Source organism: Halichoerus grypus, chromosome X (assembly GCF_964656455.1).
Source record: "Halichoerus grypus chromosome X, mHalGry1.hap1.1, whole genome shotgun sequence".
Lineage (NCBI taxonomy): Eukaryota > Metazoa > Chordata > Mammalia > Carnivora > Phocidae > Halichoerus > Halichoerus grypus.
This window is the reverse complement of record NC_135727.1, coordinates 127,255,427-127,267,782: the sequence shown is the minus strand read 5'-3', so window position 1 is coordinate 127,267,782 and position 12,356 is coordinate 127,255,427.

Sequence of the window (12,356 nt, the reverse complement as noted above, 5' to 3'; positions counted from 1 at the left end):
CAGGCCATCTGGAATTCCATGTGCAACTTTCATTTCCCTCTGCCAGGTAATGTAACAAATTCATGGTTTTTGCAATTAGGATGTGGACATCTACCAACCACAGTGACTTGACTTATCAATGATATTTTGGTTTTATGAAATGATATTTTGTATAAAGAGACTTAGATTTAGAGTAAGAAGCATGGTCTTACATGCTGACTTCACCATTTATTAGGCATGATCGGGTCAATGACTAACCTTCTCAATTAAATCTTCAATTATGAGGATTGTACCACGTACTCCAATGTTGTTTTGCTAATCTTTAGCTAAGTGGTGTCTGCAAAAGGGATTTTGTGTGGCAGTTCTGCATGATGTAGGAACCAGATCAATCTTGCTTTGAATCATGACTGTCCCTCTTCCTAATTAAGGTTAATAAGTTCCTGGGCCTATCAATCTCCATTTTCTCATCTGTATAATGGTTACCTCCTCATAGGACAGTTGTGGGAAGTGAGTGAGGTAGCTGAAATGGAGATTCTAACTGTCACTCTTGGTTCATAGTGAATATAACACCAGAAAATACCTATGTGTATTTAGACCGCTATTTCTCAAATGTTGCACTATTATCTTTGAGCCTGGGTAATTTTGGGGGGGGGTAGAGAGGGCTTTCCTATGCATTGTAAGATGTTTAGCAGCATCCCTGGGTCTTCACATTAGGCCTATAGCCTCCTCCCCCCTCAGCTGTGAGAACCACCTGATCTCCACACATTGCCAAATGTTGTCTGTGGGGAGATTGCCACCCACTTTGAAAATCCCTTCTCTAGACAAATAATGTGTTGGATAACCATATGTTCTTTACAATATTTAATTGTAAGTTATACATTTAACTCATATATAAAAAAATAAGTGCTCATATATTGGCATGCTGTCTTACAAGTAGATAATATGTAATATGGGCAACCTCCTCCAAGTATGGAGAGAAAAGAATAAATGTGACCTTTTTTTTTTTTTTTAACTTTGAGGTTGGCGGCAGACAAATACCTGATTTATTCAAGGCCAAAGAGCCTATGCTTAACATCCCATTTAGTTTGGGATATTCTTCCTTTTATAACTTATCTACATTCCTTTTGAGGAAATACCACAACATTCTTATCAGTTTAACTTAATCAACTGTGTACATTCCTATTTTGTTAGAATACAAATCCAAAATAACAAGTGAATGGGGAAAGCTTCTTTTTCACTAAAACCTATTACTTTTGCCCTCATAAAAGAGGCTCAAGCTGTGCCTGCCTAAATGCAAACGGTACAGGAAAGCGAAAACATGCTCAACATTTTAATTATAGGCTTCTTGGGGAGTGGGGTGACAATGACCCCACCTTTCCACCTTGACCTTAAGGAATATATAAATTAAACACTCCAACAGGTGAGAAAGCGACAGCATAGGGAGCTCCTCAATTAAATTTCACAAAGTTATATGGATTATTGATTAGGTTCACAGTATGAAACAGTTCAGAAAGATCACCTCCAGTTGGCTTAGCAAATGGGAAAATTTTGCCAACTGTGAGATGGACATTGAAATCATCACCTTCTGACTGTCCATTTACATTGATCATGAAAGTCTTTCCCCATAACTTGGTGTCCAATGGATTAAAAGGCAGAGGTGAGAATGTAGACTCCACTGAACTTTATGACATAATCCTAAGAATTAAGAAATGGCCAGTTGCCTAGATGATGTCCAGACATTGGCTGGGAGCCTAGGACACATCCCACATTAAAGTTGGGTGGTTTTTAACTGCAGAAGGATGGAGAGCTTCCAGAAAATACTAGACCCTTCTTGGTTTATCCCGATGTTAATTTGAAGAGTAGACCAGCATCATAGGGCAATATGAAATGGATGAAGCTGAACAGGGACTTTCAAGGGTATCCAACCGAGAAGACATAAGGTGACCCAACAGGTGTGTGTTGGTGGTGGGCATTGATAGACAAGCCAATAAGCTTCCCAACTGGTAAGGGTCTCAGTGATCAAGTCATAATCCAGGGACGTTACACTGTCTCAAGGGAATGTGATCAAGTGTCTCCCAGAAAAAGGTCATGTTCTAGGAGAAAAGAGTTTGGACCCTGGAAAGGTTACCAACAGTGGACATAAGCCCAGCAGGATGTGAAGAAATCACATGTAAGAACAAGGGCATCTTGGGGGTCATCTGGGCTCAGGAATAAGGGGCCTGGTTTTGAGCCTTGGATCATGAGATCCGAGCTAGAGTTGCATCCAGAATTCAGGGAAACTCTCATTTCATCCTCAAGATGGCGTCTGGCAAACTGCCAGAATTTTGTCTTGGGAGTTGTCTGGGGGCATCAAAGTTGCAGTATGGACAGGATGAACTAGACTTGCATTTAGATCTCAACCCAGAGACTTGAAAATCAGTCTGCTAAAAACGCGAGGCTGCTAATGGCTCAGCATTTAACAAAGGTCTGCTGTTACCTTCAGATGAAGGAAACGTCACTTTCCCACCTAATCCTTATGTGAATTTATTTTCCAAAACAGACATAGCCTTGGGTAAGATTTTATTTTTAGTATCATCTAGACTTGAGATAAAGCATCCTCTGCATAGGAATATAAAAATAGAGAAATCCAATATCAGTGTGGGATTTTTTTGTCAGTTAAATTATTAGTATTATTCTCATCTCTCAAATAGGAAAGTCAAAAACTGTAAATAGGCCAGAGTCACTGAACCACAAAATGCATTCTGAATGAAAATAATCTTAATTATCTTGCCAGGGGAAAGTAAAAATAATTAGTATATGGGTGTTTGTCAGGTATCGTCTATAAGGGGTCTTTAGACCGGCCTAATAATAACAGTGTTGAAAATTAGAAATGAAGAAGTTCATTTGATAGTCAACAGAGGAGGAGAGCAGTGAAGAATCCATTAACTTGGAACAAAAGAAGATAAATGCACGTTGTCCCTACTGCATTTACGTGGTAGGCTAACCCTTCATTTTGTCCACTGAAGATGATTTCCTGGCCAACAGCTCCAAGCTTCAAACTAGCAGCTGTGGCCTTCGAAGAAGAAACACACATGCTCCAAATCTCCAGCTTCTCCTAGTGGATAAATCACAGCGAGGGCTACCAGCAGCCAACAGGAAGTCAAAAGGCAATGCAGAGGCAGCTTCCGGGGGAGAAATGGAATTAGGTCAGATTTGCCATCCACCTGACCCTTGGCAAAGTTTGGGTTAGCAGATTCTTGGAGGAAGAAGCTAGTGACAGAAGGGGATTTAGTCTCTGTTGGGTCATCCTTGCTCACTGCCATGGTGGCAGGGAGTGTACTCACTGGTGTCATTTCTGAAGTTCAAGGCTTGGTCAAGTTTTTATAGAAAGGCAGCTTTTTGAAACCTATGTAGATGTACATCAGGGCAACCGCCTTCTTGGGCACTGGAAAGGCAAGCAGGTCTGAAGCAGGACTCTCGAATGCAGAGAGGCAGTCAAGATCATCCCAAGGTCATAGCTATCTTGTGTCAGCACAGTCTGAGTCAGAGATGCCCATTCTTCCTGAGGCCGTGGCCCTGTAGTGGCTCAGTAGCTGCTTTGGGATACCTCTACGGTAAAAGAAAGACTGAACAGTTTGGGCCCACACAACTTAAGAAGAAAGTACAGGGGCGCCTGGCTGGCTCAGTCAGCACGTGACTCTTGATCTTGGGGTCATAAGTTCAAGCCCCATGTTGGATGTAGAGATTACTTACTTACATACATACATAAAGAATGTATATACTAACGTTGTACTCAACATTAAATATATATATATATGAAAATCTTAAAAACACATATTTTTACTTTCTTCTAAAATGACCACATCTATTTAGTAATGTGTATGCCTGTGAGTCACTGCAAAACTTCACAAACTTTGGAATCAGCTTGAACTCACCCAACCTGTTCCACTTGGATTTTTCATAGCCCCAGACTCAGCTTTGTAGGAAGGTAGCATGATTTAATGTTGCAACTCAGAACACCTGCCCGCCGATTGTTTGCTGACATCTGACAGAAGTCAAGTGTTTCTGCGTTCCCCTCAAAAATTTAAAATATCTTATGATGCCTCTATAGGTCATAGAGCCTCTGTTGACATGACCACTGAACTCTGCCACTGCAGCATGAAAGTGCCATAAACAGTACATAAACCAGTGGGTGTGGCCACATCCTAATAAAATCTTATTTGTAAATTTGCTCATGTTTTGTTAAAACAGGAGGGCTATGTGATTGATTTGGCACATAGGCCATAGTTTGCCCACCTTTGTGCAAACACTTTCTATCCTGTGTCGTATGTGATTGTCTCAAAGGTGTGCAGTGCCATGAATCCTCATTGTTTCATATAATTCCTATAAAAATCCCAGTGTTATAGTATCTGCAGAAAATTCTAGAGGAAGGATTTGGGCCTAGAGATGGACTTGTTAAAGGTCGAATGGTTAGCCATGCCACGTGGGTAATACCTAGGTTCAAACCAATTCCAGCAAATTGGCAAAGCCCCAGGTCTTTCCAGTCTACCATATTGAAACGGAGTCTGGACCTAGGTTCCCAATCACTTGCTCTTAAACTTTGTTGAGTACATTAGCTTCTCTGGGATACATTCATGATTTAGACAGAGCTAGTCATTTTCTCTTACCCTTCCGGGCACCTTCCAGCTACGAAAAGATCACAAGTGTGAAAAATTCTGGAAAAGCAAGGGATATCGAAGTTGTAAGGTTCTTGCTCTAAAGAATGGCATCTTCATTCCTTTTTTCTAACCCACACCGGTTTTTGCACACAGCTGTCCATGCTCAACAAGTTTTGCAAACAGTTTGTCAAAGGATTGTTCAGTGTTGTTATTATTCACATCTCGATGTCTCTTCTTCCTCCACAGCGCTGAAGTTTATTGATTCCTTGTCATTTCTAAATTCTTCATGTTTTGACTACCACAAATTCTTCTCTAGGGTCCATTTACTCCTCTGATCATAGTTTGGCTTACGGGGACCAAGTAAGCTATCTTCCTTTGGTTAGACAAAACAATTTTCTATTTCGGAAAATATTCCATTTCTTTTAGTCTGTTCTCAGAATACTTTTTTTTCTTAATTGCTCAGAATCCTAACAGCATACAACTGAGAGGAAATACCACAGATTGCCAATTCCATAATAAGAAAGTAAAAAAAAAAAAATTCACACATAAATCCAATTAACATTTTGGTTTGGAACTTCACTAAAAGATTGGGGAGATTACTACAATCCTTTTTTTTTAAATAATACTCTTCATAATATATATAAAATGAATATAGTTATAAGCATAAACCGGATATAATTAGAGAGGTTTTCCTTCTAATTAGATATTTAAAATTTTGTTTACAAATGCCTTCATTTCTCACATTTATTAATAGCAACTGTTGGATTCACATCCTTGCCCCATTCTTTTTAGAACTCCTATGTAAATACAAAGAAGTGAATGTTAGTGTATAGTGGCAGTGATATAAGCATTTGGAGCTCCCCCCCAAAAGAAAAGAAGAATAAAAATGAGAAGGAGGAAGAACAGAAGAAGAAAAAAGAAGATGGGAAATGCAACGGTAAATAAATAGCCACACTGATTCTGTCTGATTCCCATTGCCCTCAATTTATTACAAATGCTGAGATTTTTTGAAAATGGTGTAGATATAGGCCAGTGCCAATGTTCACTGCTAAATTAAAATCTTCCCTTGGTCAGATTTCCATCGCCCAAGGAATGCTAAGCAGCCCGGTGTTGGGTATGATAACTGAGGGGTGATGGATGGCTCTGGACACCATCAGTCCTTAGCACCCATACCCGCTGCCCCTTTTGACGGATGAACTTGTGTAAATCAAAGGCTACTCAGAAATGAAACACCCTTTGAATTTATATCTTTGTGTGGAGATCGAAATGCATAGAACAGTGGAATGTACCTTGATGATGATGCCACCCATTGTTATAGTAATTTGGATCAACAAATCTAAAAAAAACCAAACAAACAAAAAGAAGAAGTTTTCATTCACTTTACTCTCCTGAGATTGTGCCAATAATAGAATAGATTAATATGAATGATAAATCAGAAAATAGGTTTGGGGTTTGAGAGGAAGTTTATAAATGGCAGTCTTGGAGGTAAATATTTTATCTTCACAAATGAACATTTGTTGTTGACCAGCCTTTCTGGAAATTTGAGGGATGGAAAAAATGGAAGATATAGACTTCTACATCATGCAGAAGAGTGATCAGTTGGATATGTATATTCGTTCCACACACTTGTACGCAATGTGTACTGCGTGTAATGCAGAATTAAGAAAGAATTAGAGAGAGTAGTAAATATAAAAAGAACATTATTGCGATCTTCTTCTTAGGAAAATGGGGGTTGGATTTGTGAAAATTTCCAAACATACAAAATGAATGAGAACATGGTATTATGAAGTCCCATTGCGGAATAAGAAAGCTGCATGTATTGTTGCTCATCACACCATTCCTCCCTATGTCTGTGCTTCTTGCCATATGACTGGAGTTTTTTTCCACTAGAGACAAAGTACATTTTCCCATCCCATTGTTGTGCTTGGTCATGTACCTTGTCTTGGTCAACAGGGTGCAAGAGAGGTTTGCCGTGTGTTTGTGTGATGAGGTGTGCCCATTGCAGCTTTTGCCGCAGCCATGAGAAGAAAGTTGCCCAGCTTGCTGGTCCCTCCAAAGACTGTGTGAAGTATAAGAGTCCTGCCCAGGGAAGTCCAGCCGAGTACCGCTGACCACCAGATGACCCACAGATATATGAGAGAGAATAAACAATTATTCTCTTAAATCACTCAGGGTTGCGAATTTTGTTACATAAGAAAAGCTGACTCATACACCCATATGTGCATCCTCTAGATTTCACTAATACCAGCCCTTTTGACATATTATATTTCATTTTTAAATTAATATTTTGAAGTAAATTATAGATATCATTGCATTTTATTCCAAAAATATCTTTTAGGGGCATCTGGCTGGCTCAGTCAGTGGTATGTGTGACTCTTGATATCAGGGTTGTGAGTTTGATCCCCACATTGGGTCTAGAGATTACCTAAGAATAAAATCTTTAAAAAACAAAACAACCAAAATATCTTTTAAAAAATAAGAGTATCTCCCACCAAAATCACAATACTATTTTCATACCTAGCAGTGAAGTAGTTTTCTGAAGATCATCAAGCCATATTTAAATTTCCCCAATTGCCTTCACATAGAGTTTATAGATGGTTTGTTCAAACCAGGATCTAATCAAAGTTGTTTCTTGAAGTCTACATTCATTACCTCAACCTCGCCATTTTTTAATGATACTTGGCATTTGAGAAACAAACAAGTTAACTAGAGTGCTTTGGATTTGTCTGATTGTTTTCGTGTGTGTTAACTTGCACTGTCTCCCACATTTCCTAATTATGGGCAATTCTACAGGCTTTAGATGTAGTGTGAGCATTTCAGTCATGACCCTTCCTAAGCGGTGTTGTTTAATTACATCTGGTGGCCCACGGTTCTTGGTTGTCTACCACAAAGATTCTAAGACCTACGCTAAAGTAAGTGCATGGGAGCCTAATCCCTCCATTTTACACTTACAGTCTCTTCCCCCCCCCCGCCCCCCCCACCCCTTGGAAACCACTAATTTTGCAGGGTGGCATTTTGGCACCATGTGAGGATCTAGTTCCCAGTTACCTTGCTTCTGTAAAAAATGAACTTTTAGATTTTAGAATACTTTTATATTTTCAGAAAAAATTACAAATATAGCACAGAGTTCCCCTATATGCCACGTCCCATTTCCCATATTATTAATAACATCTTGTATGAGGATGGCACATTTCTCACAATTAATGAACCAGTATCGATACATTTCCATAACGGGAGTCCATATATTATTCAGATTTCCTTAGTTTTTCCCTAATGTCCTCTTTGTGTTCCAGGATCCTATCCAAATCCTACATTATATTTAGTTGTCACATCTTCTTAGACTCCTTTTGGTTGTGACAGTTTTTCAGGCTTTCCTTATTGTTGATGGCCTTGACAGCTTGGAGGAGTGCTGGTCAGTATTTTGTTGAATGTGTGTCAATTTGAATTTGACTGAAGTTTTTCTCATGATTAGACTGGGGTTATTGGTTTTAGGGAGGCAGACCGTAGGGGTAGAGTGTTCTTTTCATCACATCCTATCACAGGTGCACATATGACTTAATGTTGTAAATGTTGACGCTTATCACCTGTCTGAGTTATTATTTGTCAAGTTCCTCTACTGTAAACTTACCTGGTTTTTTCCTTTTTTTTTTTTTATCTCTACCCATACTGTGCTTTTTAGAAGGAAGTCACACTGAAGAAGGAGGGAATTACTCTCTACCTTCTTACAGTTGGAGCACAACATAAATTATTTGCAATTCTTATGCAGGAGTTTTGAGTATTCTTACCTATTTATCAAATATTTTGTTTATATCACCACAGACTCATGGATATTTATTTAATAATTTGGGTTGATAATCCAATACTACTTTATTCATTTTGACCATTAAACTTTTACATAATAGTTTTACCATTCACCGATCTTTGCATGATATATGTGTTAGGAACTTACAAAATATTTGTTTTAACTCTATCATTTCTTACTCATTTATACCATGTACCTGTTCACAAAGAAGCATTTTGCCTCCTTACCTAGGGCGACCCGATTCCCTGAAATAAAATTCCCAGAGAGGCAGAGCAGAGTCTGAAATGCAGCTCTTCGGTCACTAATTTTCAGAGTAAGGAGTCGGTGTAGTGTTCTACAAATATCATACTGGTAATCCTCTTCTTAATCGGAATTTATTAACCAATTATGACATGGAAGTCCCTACACATTGTTTCAAATACCCCTCACAAGAGCCATATGAAAAAACTGAGTGCATGGAAGGTTCACTTAATTTACGTGGATTACCAAGAAGTTCGGAGGCCCTAGCGCCATGATGGAAAGACAAGTATGCTGCTACCTGGACCTTCAACCCTACAGCCATGCTATCAGAATCTGTGATCTTAACAGCCTTGCTATACGGCACCCAACACAATCGTAACCCCCTCTTTTTACTTCTTACTGTTCTCCTGAGGCTAACAAAGGATAGACTTCAGCATCCTTATTTGGGTCTCCTCCAAGGCTCTAATATTTTTCTCCTTTTCGTTATAAATCCCCCGCATTTTCTAAGCATTAAGCTCCATGTAGATCTGCCTCTGCTTACATCTTAAAATATTTGTAGAGTGTTGAATGTTTTATTCCATAAAATTATTATTCCCTCTCGTCTTCCCTTCCAGCTTTTATCCATTTAAACTGAAAGAATGCCACACCTCCTATCTGTCGTTCTCATTTCTCTTCAGCATTTCTCCTTCCCAACACACACAGAATCAATAATTGGCACAGAATTGGGAGTGTTCCTTTTTTCCATACAAACTAGTTTTGCAGGTTTGGTGGGGCCGGGGCAGAGGGGCGTTACTCCCAGTTGCCGTAGCTGTAGATACACAATGCGTGCACATAATAAAATGCACATTGCACCAGACTCTTTGCCCCCAAGTCTGTGTGGTTGTCCCATGTTTTGTTATGAAAGAAAAGAACAACGGAATATTGGCTTATAATAGTTGCCAGCTTTCCTCATTACATAGCTGCTTTGGGTGCACATGGGGGGGGCGGCAGGAATGCCTTTGAGAACCACAACGTGGCAGTATGTTGTTAAGCAACAACAAGGCAACTGAGTGAATGTTAAAGATCTAACTGGCTTTGCGGGTCGGGCAGCCTCCTATCTAGCAAGGAGAGTGCAGCTCCAAACGAATACAGAGGATGAAAGGGTTGTAAAGGTAGAGGGGGAACAGAAAAAAGGCCATTACTGGCAAAGAACCCATTGTTTTAGGCAAGGTTGCGCTCTCAAGGAGAACGAGAGGGACTTATCAGCGAAATTCCTAACACTGACTAGGAGGTTTCCCGTGTTCACTGGTTCAAGATTCCACTTTGGGGGCCTTCAGAATGCCGTTAAAGTAGGCATTAGGTCTTGGTTTACTGACTTGTGGCCTTTGGCCACGCCATGCCAGTTTGGGCCTGTGATTTTCTTTTTAACAATGTTAACACAGCTCCTTGACTTGGGAGAAGAGGGAACAGCAGGGAGAATGAGGAAATGGCGAGTCAAGTGCACAGACCCTGCAGCGTGTCGGTTTGTTCGGAGCTGTTAGAAAGCGCAGGGAGGCCCAGGTGTGTTTGCCAGAGCACAGGACTGACCTGCTGTGTCTGAGTCGAATGCTCTATCATCAGGCAGACGCGAGTTCGCGAAATTAGCTTTTCCTGGAGCTTTACCCACCTCCTGGTATGTTTTGCAGCCTTTTGATAACACGTACATTCAAAGCCTGGGATGGAAAAAATGTTCTCACACAGCTCCAAAAAATTAAAATCCATTCCCTCCCTCTCACAAAAGAGTCTCCTGAAGAGAGAAGCATTAACATAGTGTTCGGACCTTTCCAGACTGCAAGGGGCGGGTGGTATTTAGCAGCAGTGATTGGCAGTTAGGAGAAGGGCTTCGTTCGGCTAAAATTAGGCTTTCCGAATCAGATCTTAAAATATGACTAATTTGTTTACTAGTAGCTTTTGAATTAAAAGATGGTTAAAAAAAACCTCAAATCAAATGACTGACTTATTTACTCATACAAATGAGTAAATGTTGTAATGAGAAATGTATTGACTCACATCTTTTTCTTATTTTTATATCTTATTTTTATATAAATATATACAATTTGGATTTTATGTGTGTAAAGAATATTTGTACAAAATATATTCCTAAAAATATTATTAGATATAATTATATAAAATGTATACTAAATATATGCATATTTTATGTGTATAATACATATTAAATACTTATCATATACATTTATTGACTTTTGCATATTTTTGTAGGTTCTTGTCTCCTATCTCTTCATCTTTGAAATGATATAGAAAACTCTTGTGTGAATAAGGGTCAGCAGGACCCCCGGGTGCCACAATAACGAGGACTTCATGCCTGGTGCAGCCAGATATTTAAGTTACCTACAGCCTGGGTACTCCAAGTGTAGCCTAGCGGCATCCGTGTTACTGAGCTTGTCAGAAATACAAACTCTTGGGCCTGACCCAGACTTACTGAATCACAGGGTTCAGTTAAACAACATCTGGAGATACTTATGCACATTAACAATTGAGAGCAACAATTTAGACCACGGCTTCTCAATCTTGGCTGCATTTTAGAATCCCTTGGCGATCTTGCAAAAACTCTGGGTGCCTGCAGGATGAGTACGTCCTGAGGATGTCATGCCCAGCTTGGTGATTATAGTTAGCAAGACTGTATTGTATACTTGATATTTGCTAAAGATAGTTCTTAATTGTTCTCGTCAAAGCAAAAAATTAGCTCTATGATCATGGTGATGGATATGTTTATTAGCATGATTGTGGTAAACATTTCAGTGTGTACATATATCAAAACGTTTTGTGTACCTTAAATATATATAATTTTTATTTGTCCGTAACACCTCAGTAGAGTTAGGGATAAAAAGACTGATGCTTGACCTTTGGTTGCAGATACTCTGAATTAATTTATCTAGGGGTGTGTTCTGGGTTGATGAGCCTTTGTTAATGCTCTCCCAGGGATTAGTCTAATCTGAAGCCAAATCTAAGAACTTTTGAGCTAAACCTTTGCTCTTATGCCTCTTCCTCTTTGTTTCTCAAAGTGTGATCTATGCGCCATCTACCTAAGAATCAACTGGGAGCTCTTTAGACATTCAAAATCTTGGACCCATGAACATTAAATTTGAGTAGCATGGCTCTAGGACTCATTTAACCTTGTGAGGACCTACCTCATGAATCTTTAGGATTTTCAGATATGCATTTGACTTGGGGGTTATTCCATCTTTGTCACTTTCTATTTGGGGGATAACTGAACTCAGACTTGATATCCTGACTCAGACCTTCTCTGTCTTGGGCCTTAATTCTTGTTTCTTGAGCTAGATTTCTTTGCACTTCAAAGGTGTTTCTTACCTCATGAAAAAAAATGAGCCCTGTGTTTCCTTAGTACGTTCTTTGCTTGAGGGTCTTTTAGCTCCAAAGTTCACTGGATTATCCAAGCAGCACAGCAGGACAGATCTCAATTACCAGAGAAAATGGTCGGCCAGACATGCTTTTGCAATTTGGGATGCTTTAAGAACTTAAATCAGTACAACATTCTTCCCCTGTGATGTTAAGGTAATAGATTAACATCCCAGCCAGCTAGCTGCCCTTGGTGTAGAAGAAAGTCCATTATAAAGGGCCACATCAACTAGCCCTTGCTTGGCTACTTGCAGTTACATGTCATACACTATTTCTCCTGTAAAAATATAGTAAAATGTGGA